The following is a 12,930-nucleotide window of genomic DNA, read 5'->3' as shown; positions in this document are numbered from 1 at the left end:
GGACAATTCAAGTTCAACGGCAGTTCGTTCCTAATTGGAGTGGTTGGTGCATTCCATACTTCTAGAGATTGGATTTAACCCAAAAACTCAATAAATGACCCTCCCACCATATTATGATGTTGCCCAAGTTTTGCGCTCGATCCGAAATCAATAGGTGAAAGAAATTGGACAATTCAAGTTCAACGGCAGTTCATTCCTAATTGGAGTGGTTAGTGTATTCCAAACTTCTAGCGATTGGAGTTCACTCAAAACTCACCAAATGACTCCTCCCACCATATTATGAAGTTGCCCAAGTTTGGGGCTCGATCCGAAATCAATAGGTGTGAGAAATTGGACAATTCAAGTTCAACGGCAGTTCGTGCCAAATTGGAGTGGTTGGGGTATTCCACACTTCTAGCGATTTGATTTCACTCAAAACTCACCAAACGACTCCTCCCACCATATTATGATGTTGCCCAAGTTTGGGGCTCGATCCGAAATCAATAGGTGTGAAAAATTGGACAATTTAAGTTCAACGGCAGTTCGTGCCTAATTGGAGTGGTTGGTGTACTCCACACTTCTAGCGATTTGATTTCACTCAAAACTCACCAAATGACTCCTCCCACCATATTATGATGTTGCCCAAGTTTTGGGCTTGATCCGAAATCAATAGGTGTGCGAAATTGGACAATTCAAGTTCAACGGCAGTTCGTTCCTAACTGGAGTGGTTGGTGTATTCTATACTTCTAGCGATTGGATTTCCCTCAAAACTCACCAAATGACTCCTCCCACCATATTATGATGTTACCCAAGTTTTGGGCTCGATCCGAAATCAATAGGTGTGAGAAATTGGACTAGAGTGGTTGGTGTATTCCATACTTCTAGCGATTTGATTTCACTCAAAACTCACCAAATGACTCCTCCCACCATATTATGATGTTGCCCAAGTTTGGGGCTCGATCCAAAATCAATAGGTGTGAGAAATTGGACAATTCAAGTTCAACGGCAGTTCGTTCCTAATTGGAGTGGTTGGTGTATTCCATAATTCTAGCGATTTGATTTCACTCAAAACTCACCAAATGACTCCTCCCACCATATTATGATGTTGCCCAAGTTTGGGGCTCGATCCGAAATCAATAGGTGTGAGAAATTGGACAATTCAAGTTCAACGGCAGTTCGTTCCTAATTGGAGTGGTTGGTGTATTCCAAACTTCTTGCGAGTGGATTTCACTCAAAACTAACCAAATGACTCCTCCCACCATATTAAGATGTTGCCGAAGTTTTGGGCTCGATCCGAAATCAATAGGTGTTCCAAATTGGACAATTCAAGTTCAACGGCAGTTTGTTCCTAACTGGAGTGGTTAGTGTATTCCATACTTCTAGCGATTGGATTTCACTCAAAACTCACCAAATGACTCCTCCCACCATATTATGATGTTGCCCAAGTTTTGGGCTCGATCCGAAATCAATAGGTGTTCCAAATTGGACAATTCAAGTTCAACGGCAGTTCGTTCCTAACTGGAGTGGTTGGTGTATTCCATACTTCTAGCGATTGGATTTCAGTCAGAACTCACCAATTGACTCCTCCCACCATATTATGATGTTGCCCAAGTTTTGGGCTCGATCCGAAATCAATAGGTGTGAGAAATTGGACAATTCAAGTTCAACGGCAGTTCGGTCCTAATTGGAGTGGTTGGTGTATTCGATACTTCTAGCGATTGGATTTCACTCAAAACTAACCAAATGACTCCTCCCACCATATTATGATGTTGCCCAAGTGTTGGGCTCGATCCGAAATCAATAGGTCCGAGAAATTGGTCAATTCAATTTCAACGACTGTTCGTTCCTAATTGTAGTGGTTGGTGTATTCCATACGTCTAGCGATTGGATTTCACTCAAAACTCACCAAATGACTCCTCCCACCATATTATGATGTTGCCCAAGTTTTGGGCTCGATCCGAAATCAATAGGTGTGAGAAATTGGACAGTTCAAGTTCCACGGAAGTTCGTTCCTAATTGGAGTGGTTGATGTATTCCATACTTCTAGCGATTGGATTTCACTCAAAACTCACGAAATGACTCCTCCCACCATATTATGATGTTGCCCAAGTTTTGGGCTCGATCCGAAATCAATAGGTGTTCCAAATTGGTCAATTCAAGTTCAACAGCAGTTCGTTCCTAATTGGAGTGGTTGGTGTATTCGATACTTCTAGCGATTTGGTTTCACTCAAAACTCACCAAATGACTCCTCCCACCATATTATGATGTTGCCCAAGTTTTGGGCTCGTTCCGAAATCAATAGTTGTGAGAAATTGGACAATTCAAGTTCAACGGCAGTTCGTTCCTAATTGGAGTGGTTGGTGTATTCCATAATTCTAGCGATTTGATTTCACTCAAAACTCACCAAATGACTCCTCCCACCATATTATGATGTTGCCCAAGTTTGGGGCTCGATCCGAAATCAATAGGTGTTCCAAATTGGACAATTCAAGTTCAACGGCAATTCGTTCCTAACTGGAGTGGTTTGTGTATTCCATACTTGTAGCGATTGGATTTCTCTCAACACTCACCAAATGACTCCTCCCACCATATTATGATGTTGCCCAAGTTTTGGGCTCGATCCGAAATCAATAGGTGTTCCAAATTGGACAATTCAAGTTCAACGGCAGTTCGTTCCTAACTGGAGTGGTTGGTGTATTCTATACTTCTAGCGATTGGATTTCACTCAAAACACACCAATTGACTCCTCCCCCCATATTATGATGTTACCCAAGTTTTGGGCTCGATCCGAAATCAGTAGGTGTGAGAAATTGGACAATTCATGTTCAACGGCAGTTCGTTCCTAATTGGAGTGGTTGGTGTATTCCATACTTCTAGCGATTTGATTTCACTCAAAACTCACCAAATGACTCCTCCCACCATATTATGATGTTGCCCAAGTTTGGGGCTCGATCCGAAATCAATAGGTGTGAGAAATTGGACAATTCAAGTTCAACGGCAGTTCGTTCCTAATTGGAGTGGTTGGTGTATTCCATACTTCTAGCGATTGGATTTCACTCAAAACTAACCAAATGATTCCTCCCACCATATTATGATGTTGCCCAAGTTTTGGGCTCGATCCAAAATCAATAGGTGTTCCAAATTGGACAATACAAGTTCAACGGCAGTTCGTTCCTAATTGGAGTGGTTGGTGTATTCGATACTTCTAGCGATTGGATTTCACTCAAAACTCACCAAACGACTCCTCCCACCATATTATGTTGTTGCCCAAGTTTTGAGCTCGATCTGAAATCAATAGGTCCGAGAAATTGGTGAATTCAATTTCAAAGACCGTTCGTTCCTAATTGTAGTGGTTGGTGTATTCCATACGTCTAGCGATTGGATTTCACTCAAAACTCACCAAATGACTCCTCCCACCATATTATGATGTTGCCCAAGTTTTGGGCTTGATCTGAAATCAATAGGTGTTCCAAATTGGACAATTCAAGCTCAACGACAGTTCGTTCCTAACTGGAGTGGTTGGTGTATTCCATATTTCTAGCGATTGGATTTCACTCAAAACTCACCAATTGACTCCTCCCACCATATTATGATGTTGCCCAAGTTTTGGGCTCGATCCGAAATCAATAGGTGTTCGAAATTGGACAATTGAAGTTCCACGGCAGTTCGTTCCTAACTGGAGTGGTTGATGTATTCCATACTTCTAGCGATTGGATTTCACTCAAAACTCACGAAATGACTCCTCCCACCATATTATGATGTTGCCCAAGTTTTGGGCTCGATCCGAAATCAATAGGTGTTCCAAATTGGTCAATTCAAGTTCAACGGCAGTTCGTTCCTAACTGGAGTGGTTAGTGTATTCCATACTTCTAGCGATTGGATTTCACTCAAAACTCACCAAATGACTCCTCCCACCACATTATGATGTTTCCCAAGTTTTGGGCTTGATCCGAAATCAATAGGTGTTCCAAATTGGACAGTTCAAGTTCAACAGCAGTTCGTTCCTAATTGGAGTGGTTGGTGTATTCGATACTTCTAGCGATTTGGTTTCACTCAAAACTCACCAAATGACTCCTCCCACCATATTATGATGTTGCCCAAGTTTTGGGCTCGATCCGAAATCAATAGGTGTTCCAAATTCTACAATTCAAGTTCAACGGCAGTTCGTTCCTAACTGGAGTGATTGGTGTATTCCGTACTTCTAGCGATTGGATTTCACTCAAAACTCCCCAAATGACTCCTCCCACCATATTATGATGTTGCCCAAGTTTGGGGCTCGATCCGAAATCAATAGGAGTGAGAAATTGGATAATTCAAGTTCAACGGCAGTTCGTTCCTAATTGGAGTGGTTGGTGTATTCCATACTTCTTGCGATTGGATTTCACTCAAAACTAACCAAATGACTCCTCCCACCATATTAAGATGTTGCCGAAGTTTTGGGCTCGATCCGAAATCAATAGGTGTTCCAAATTGGACAATTCAAGTTCAACGGCAGTTTGTTCCTAACTGGAGTGGTTAGTGTATTCCATACTTCTAGCGATTGGATTTCACTCAAAACTCACCAAATGACTCCTCCCACCATATTATGATGTTGCCCAAGTTTTGGGCTCGATCCGAAATCAATAGGTGTTCCAAATTGGACAATTCAAGTTCAACGGCAGTTCGTTCCTAACTGGAGTGGTTGGTGTATTCCATACTTCTAGCGATTGGATTTCAGTCAGAACTCACCAATTGACTCCTCCCACCATATTATGATGTTGCCCAAGTTTTGGGCTCGATCCGAAATCAATAGGTGTGAGAAATTGGACAATTCAAGTTCAACGGCAGTTCGGTCCTAATTGGAGTGGTTGGTGTATTCGATACTTCTAGCGATTGGATTTCACTCAAAACTAACCAAATGACTCCTCCCACCATATTATGATGTTGCCCAAGTGTTGGGCTCGATCCGAAATCAATAGGTCCGAGAAATTGGTCAATTCAATTTCAACGACTGTTCGTTCCTAATTGTAGTGGTTGGTGTATTCCATACGTCTAGCGATTGGATTTCACTCAAAACTCACCAAATGACTCCTCCCACCATATTATGATGTTGCCCAAGTTTTGGGCTCGATCCGAAATCAATAGGTGTGAGAAATTGGACAGTTCAAGTTCCACGGAAGTTCGTTCCTAATTGGAGTGGTTGATGTATTCCATACTTCTAGCGATTGGATTTCACTCAAAACTCACGAAATGACTCCTCCCACCATATTATGATGTTGCCCAAGTTTTGGGCTCGATCCGAAATCAATAGGTGTTCCAAATTGGTCAATTCAAGTTCAACGGCAGTTCGTTCCTAACTGGAGTGGTTAGTGTATTCCATACTTCTAGCTATTGGATTTCACTCAAAACTCACCAAATGACTCCTCCCACCACATTATGATGTTTCCCAAGTTTTGGGCTTGATCCGAAATCAATAGGTGTTCCAAATTGGACAATTCAAGTTCAACAGCAGTTCGTTCCTAATTGGAGTGGTTGGTGTATTCGATACTTCTAGCGATTTGGTTTCACTCAAAACTCACCAAATGACTCCTCCCACCATATTATGATGTTGCCCAAGTTTTGGGCTCGATCCGAAATCAATAGGTGTTCCAAATTGGACAATTCAAGTTCAACGGCAGTTCGTTCCTAACTGGAGTGGTTGGTGTATTCCATACTTCTAGCGATTGGATTTCAGTCAAAACTCACCAATTGACTCCTCCCACCATATTATGATGTTGCCCAAGTTTTGGGCTCGATCCGAAATCAATAGGTGTGAGAAATTGGACAATTCAAGTTCAACGGCAGTTCGGTCCTAATTGGAGTGGTTGGTGTATTCGATACTTCTAGCGATTGGATTTCACTCAAAACTAACCAAATGACTCCTCCCACCATATTATGATGTTGCCCAAGTGTTGGGCTCGATCCGAAATCAATAGGTCCGAGAAATTGGTCAATTCAATTTCAACGACTGTTCGTTCCTAATTGTAGTGGTTGGTGTATTCCATACGTCTAGCGATTGGATTTCACTCAAAACTCACCAAATGACTCCTCCCACCATATTATGATGTTGCCCAAGTTTTGGGTTCGATCCGAAATCAATAGGTGTTCCAAATTGGACAATTCAAGTTCAACGGCAGTTCGTTCCTAACTGGAGTGGTTTGTGTATTCCATACTTCTAGAGATTGGATTTCCCTCAAAACTCACCAAATGACTCCTCCCACCATATTATGATGTTGCCCAAGTTTTGGGCTCGATCCGAAATCAATAGGTGTTCCAAATTGGACAATTCATGTTCAACGGCAGTTCGTTCCTAACTGGAGTGGTTGGTGTATTCCATACTTCTAGCGATTGGATTTCACTCAAAACTCACCAATTGACTCCTCCCACCATATTAGGTTGTTGCCCAAGTTTTGGGCTCGATCCGAAATCAATAGGTGTTCCAAATTGGACAATTCAAGTTCCACGGCAGTTCGTTCCTCATTGGAGTGGTTGATGTATTCCATACTTCTAGCGATTGGATTTCACTCAAAACTCACGAAATGACTCCTCCCACCATATTATGATGTTGCCCAAGTTTTGGGCTCGATCCGAAATCAATAGGTGTTCCAAATTGGACAATTCAAGTTCAACGGCAGTTCGTTCCTAACTGGAGTGGTTGGTGTATTCCATACTTCTAGCGATTGGATTTCACTCAAAACTCACCAAATGACTCCTCCCACCATATTATGATGTTTCCCAAGTTTTGGGCTTGATCCGAAATCAATAGGTGTTCCAAATTGGACAATTCAAGTTCAACGGCAGTTCGTTCCTAATTGGAGTGGTTGGTGTATTCCAAACTTCTAGCGATTGGATTTCACTCAAAACTCACCAAATGACTCCTCCCACCATGTTATGGTGTTGCCCATGTTTTGGGCGCGATCCGAAATCAGTAGTTCTGAGAAATTGGTCAATTCAATTTCAACGACAGTTTGTTCCTAATTGGAGTGGTTGGTGTATTCCATACTTCTGGCGATTGGATTTCACTCAAAACTCACCAAATGACTCCTCCCACCATATTATGATGTTGCCCAAGTTTTGGGCTCGATCCAAAATCAATAGGTGTTCCAAATTGGACAATTCAAGTTCAACGGCAGTTCGTTCCTAATTGGAGTGGTTGGTGCATTCCATACTTCTAGCGATTGGATTTCACTCAAAACTCACCAAATGACTCCTCCCACTATATTATGATGTTGCCCAAGGTTGGGGCTCGATCCGAAATCAATAGGTGTTCCAAATTGGACAATTCAAGTTCAACGGCCGTTCGTTCCTAACTGGAGTGGTTGGTGTATTCCATACTTCTAGCGATTGGATTTCACTCAAAACTCACCAAATGACTCCTCCCACCAAATTATGATGTTGCCCAAGTTTTGGGCTCGATATGAAATCAATAGGTGTTCCAAATTGGACAATTCAAGTTCAACGGCAGTTCGTTCCTAACTGGAGTGGTTGGTGTATTCCATACTTCTAGCGATTGGATTTCACTCAAAACTCACCAAATGACTCCTCCCACCATATTATGATGTTGCCCAAGTTTTGGGCTCGATCCGAAATCAATAGGTGTTCCAAATTGGACAATTCAAGTTCAACGGCCGTTCGTTCCTAACTGGAGTTGTTGGTGTATTCCATACTTCTAGCGATTGGATTTCACTCAAAACTCACCAAATACGTCCTCCCACCATATTATGATGTTGCCCAAGTTTTGGGCTCGATCCGAAATCAATAGGTGTTCCAAATTGGACAATTCAAGTTGATGAGCACATAAACTATCACATTTATTATCCCTAAATATATTTGTTAGTAATTGATTTTCTTACAATTTTAGTTAATTAGGTTTGTTTTTCACTTTTGCACTTGCTTACATACGCATTACATAATTGATGATGATTTCATTATTTTATCTTAAGGTTGAAGAAGATCATTGGATGCTAGTAGGCAAATGGGTGCAACACTTAACCAAAAGAAAGGATTGAATAACAAATTGGCAAGAAAAGAAGAAATATTAAGATGAGGGTTACGGTTGTGCATTGAAGAAGATGAAGAATTTGGAGAATGGAGTCATCAACACTATGGAATAAGTAATGGAAGCAAATTGGCAATTGGTTTGATGGCAAGTGGAATACATATTAAATTCATGAATGGAGGGATTTAATGAATTTAGAATTGCTCCCATTTTCCTATAAATAGGAGGAGCTATGGCATTGTAAAATCACACCAAGCTCACAATCTTCTCTTGAGCTCTCTCTCCTTCCTCCATATCTTTCTAAGTTTTAATTTCTGTTTTTAGTTTTATTTTATGGGGAACTAACTCCCTAGCTAAGGCTAGGGGAGAAAGCTTTTAATATAAGTGTGTAATTTTTATTAGTTTGATCCAAACTTAAGCTTTAATGTGAATTTGTAGTTTTTGTTCAAATGGAATTTGTAGTTTTCTTTTTAATTAATTGATGAATGTTTGATAATCTATTTCATGGGTTCAATCATGTTTTTCCCATTGTGTAGTAAAAACTTTCATGCTTTTAAAAGAGAAGAAAATTACTAAAGATTAATAGAATTTTGATGAAGATTATTTTTTTGATAGTTTGTTGCCAATGGTACAAGTTATGCTTAGAATACTTCTAAAGGAAATTAAAAAGGGCTTTAATTATTTTGAACAACTACAAAGGAAAATATTTTGTGGATCAAATTATTAAGAGTTGCATGCTTATGTTAAAAGTGGAAACCCAATGCCTTAGTGTTTTAATCAATTAAATTTTCTCTAAATCAAATCTTGCATAAATCAACCTCTCAATCATACTTGTTCTTTTTCATCTCTGTTATTTTCTTTACACTGCTCTCTGTGGATACGACACTCGGACTTCCGAGCTACACTGCTATACGACACCTCCCTTGGGTTTTGCAAAGTGGTGCGAACAAATTGGCGCTGTTGCCGGGGAGCGGCTTGTCAAAGAGTACAGAGATCCCCTTGGTCAGAGGTTTGCTGGTTATGTGAAATTCTTCACATATGGTACACTCTTTCCAACTTTCATCTTATTGTTAATATTTTTATTTTTATTTTTAAATTTTTTGTTTTATTTTGTTTTTGTTTTTGTTTATTTATTTATTTACTTTATGCGACCTAGAGATCATCTAGGAAGATTTGTCAAAAAGTCTGAAACTGTTAATTCTGCTTCAACTTCTTCAACTGAAATATCCAACAAATCTGAAAGCATGGCAGCAATTGTGAATGATAAACAAGAAATTGAGAATAATGAACAAGAGGTTAATGCTCAGATTTTGAATAATGAAATGAGGGAAGAAGTAGTTGCACCTAGAACTTTAGAGACATTTTTGCATCCTATTCGTGCACCAAATAATTCATGCATCATGTTTCCACCTAACATGCAAAATTATGATTTCAAACCTGGAATGATTCAATTACTACCTGTTTTTCATGGCATGGAAAGTGAAAATCCTTATGTGCATGTTAGGGAATTTGAAGAAGCAATTGGCACCTTTTACAATGTTCAACTTGATAGGATTAATTTCATAAGGTTGAAATTTTTTCCTTTTTCCTTAAAAGAAAAAGCCAAAGGTTGGTTGTATTCATTAAGGGCTAGATCCATAGGTTCTTGGGGGGAAATGACTCAAGCATTTTTTAACAAATATTTTCCTAATCACAAGACGATTGCTCTTAAAAAAAGAATCTCAAATTTCTCTCAAAAGGAAAATGAAACTTTGTATCAAACTTGGGAAAAATTTAAAGAGCTTTTGAATTTGTGTCCACACCATGGCTTTGAAAACTGGCGTCTTGCTAGTTATATCTATGAGGGACTTCTCCCCCGTGATCGCCAATTTGTTGAGTCTATGTGTAATGGAAATTTTATGCAAAAAGACCCTGATGATGCCTTAGAATTTTTGGATGAAATTGCTGAAAAAGCTCATCAATGGACTGTCCCCAGTCTAGTTGAGACCACTGATCGTTCAAGAATTGCCACATCTTCTACTAATAAAGGAATTTATCAATTAAAAGAAGAAGATGATTGGAAATTAAAATTTGAGGTTTTGACTAAAGAGATAGCTGCTTTGAAAACGGAAAAATCAAATTTGCCTCAACCTGTTTTTCAAGCTGATGTTAATCAAGTATGTGATTCTTGTTATGAGATTGGTCATACTATTAAAAATTGTCCAATTTTTCAGGAAATGAAAGGAGCTTATGAGGAGCGTTGTACTGCTGTTGGAAACTTCAAACAACAATATTCTCCTTTTTCCAACACTTACAATCCAGCAACAAGGAATCATCCAAACTTTCGTTGGAGCAATGATTCACAACCTCAGGTAAGTGATAGAAATTCTTTCAATCATCAATTTCCTACAACTAACGCATTTAATGCCAGACCCTCTTTGAGCGATACTCTTCAAGCATTTATGCATGAACAGCAGAAGCAAAATCAAAGGTATGATACCTTGTTTGGTCAAATGGTTGAAGAAAATAAAGAAATTAAAAGCCAAATTTCTAAATTGACAAATTCTTTTGCAATAAATGAAAAAGGAAAATTTCCATCTCAAACTCAACCAAATCCAAGGAATGTTAATTCGTGTGAAACCTCAATTGAACATGCTAAGTCTGTCATTGCTCTTAGAAGTGGTAAAATAATTGATAACACACCTTCACCAAAGGAAGTTGAAAAATCTAAGAATAATGATAAACTTAACATGTCCAACTTGAATGAATCAAATGAATATCATTTTCCTGCTCCTTTTCCTCAAGCTTTAAATCCTCCAAAGAAATTGAATCAAACCACCATATTATGGTGTTGCCCAAGTTTCGGGCTCGATCCGAAATCTATAGGTGTTCCAAATTGGACAATTCAAGTTCAACGGCAGTTAGTTCCTAATTGGAGTGGTTGGTGTATTCCATACTTCTAGCGATTGGATTTCACTCAAAACTCACCAAATGCGTCCTCCCACCATACTATGATGTTGCCCAAGTTTTGGGCTCGATCCGAAATCAATAGGTGTTCCAAATTGGACAATTCAAGTTCAACGGCAGTTCGTTCCTTATTGGAGTGGTTGGTGTATTCCATACTTCTGGCGATTGGATTTCACTCAAAACTCACCAAATGACTCCTCCCACCATATTATGATGTTGCCCAAGTTTTGGACTCGATCCGAAATCAATAGGTGTGAGAAATTGGACAATTCAAGTTCAACGGCAGTTCGTTCCTAACTATAGTGGTTGGGGTATTCCATATGTCCAACGATTGGATTTCACTCAAAACTCGCCAAATGACTCCTCCCACCATATTATGGTGTTGCCCAGGTTTTGGGCTCGATCCGAAATCTATAGGTGTTCCAAATTGGACAATTCAAGATCAACGGCAGTTCGTTCCTAACTAGAGTGGTTGGTGTATTCCATATGTCCAACGATTGGATTTCCCTCAAAACTCACCAAATGACTCCTCCCCCCATATTATGATGTTGCCCAAGTTTTGGGCTCGATCCGAAATCAATAGTTGTTCGAAATTGGACAATTCAAGTTCAACGGCAGTTCGTTCCTAATTGGAGTGGTTGGTGTATTCCATACTTCTAGCGATTGGATTTCACCCAAAACTCACCAAATGACTCCTCCCACCATATTATGATGTTTCCCAAGTTTGGGGCTCGGTCCGAAATCAATAGGTGTGAGAAATTGGACAATTCAAGTTCAACGGCAGTTCGTTCCTAATTGGAGTGGTTGGTGAATTCCATACTTCCAGCGATTGGATTTCACTCAAAACTCACCAAATGACTCCTCCCACCATATTATGATGTTGCCCAAGTTTTGGGCTCGATCCGAAATCAATAGGTGTTCCAAATTGGACAATTCAAGTTCAACGGCAGTTTGTTCCTAATTGGAGTGGTTGGTGTATTCCTTACTTCTAGCGATCGGATTTCACTCAAAACTCACCAAATGACTCCTCCCACCGCATTATGATGTTGCCCAAGTTTTGGGCTCGATCCGAAATCAATAGGTGTTCCAAAATGGACAATTCAAGTTCAACGGCAGTTCCTTCCTAACTGGAGTGGTTGGTGTATTCCATACTTCTAGCGATTGGATTTCACTCAAAACTCACCAAATGACTCCTCCCACCATATTATGACGTTGCCCATGTTTTGGGCTCGATCCGAAATCAATAGTTGTTCGAAATTGGACAATTCAAGTTCAACGGCAGTTCGTTCCTAATTGGAGTGGTTGGTGTATTCCATACTTCTAGCGATTGGATTTCACCCAAAACTCATCAAATGACTCCTCCCACCATATTATGATGTTTCCCAAGTTTGGGGCTCGGTCCGAAATCAATAGGTGTGAGAAATTGGACAATTCAAGTTCAACGGCAGTTCATTCCTAATTGGAGTGGTTGGTGAATTCCATACTTCCAGCGATTGGATTTCACTCAAAACTCACCAAATGACTCCTCCCACCATATTATGATGTTGCCCAAGTTTTTGGCTCGATCCGAAATCAATAGGTGTTCCAAATTGGACAATTCAAGTTCAACGGCAGTTTGTTCCTAATTGGAGTGGTTGGTGTATTCCATACTTCTAGCGATCGGATTTCACACAAAACTCACCAAATGACTCCTCCCACCACATTATGATGTTGCCCAAGTTTTGGGCTCGATCCGAAATCAACAGGTGTGAGAAATTGGTCAAATCATTTTCAACGACAGTTCGATTCTAATTGGAGGGGTTGGGGTAATTCTTAGTTCTAGCGATTGGATTTCATTAAAAACACACCAAATATCTCCTCCCACCATATTATGACGTTGCCCGCGTTTTGGGCTTGATCCGAAATCAATCGGTGTAAGAAATTGGACAATCCAAGTTCAACGGTATTCGTTCCTAATTGGAGTGGTTGGTGAATTCCATACTTCCAGC

General features: G+C 40.0%; 1 non-coding gene across 1 annotated transcript; it reads right to left on the bottom strand.

The window, feature by feature from the left end:
• Positions 1-9,699: 9,699 nt before the first annotated feature.
• LOC148295693 (small nucleolar RNA R71) lies at positions 9,700-9,806 on the bottom strand. The gene has a single exon (XR_015834885.1). It is a non-coding gene; the product is annotated as a small nucleolar RNA R71 (small nucleolar RNA).
• Between the last annotated feature and the right edge of the window lie 3,124 nt (positions 9,807-12,930).

This window comes from Prunus avium, chromosome 3, assembly GCF_965620075.1.
Source record: "Prunus avium chromosome 3, drPruAviu1.hap1.1, whole genome shotgun sequence".
Taxonomy (NCBI): domain Eukaryota; kingdom Viridiplantae; phylum Streptophyta; class Magnoliopsida; order Rosales; family Rosaceae; genus Prunus; species Prunus avium.
The sequence above is the reverse complement of the archived record's forward strand: the minus strand, read 5'-3'. Positions and strand labels throughout refer to the sequence as shown.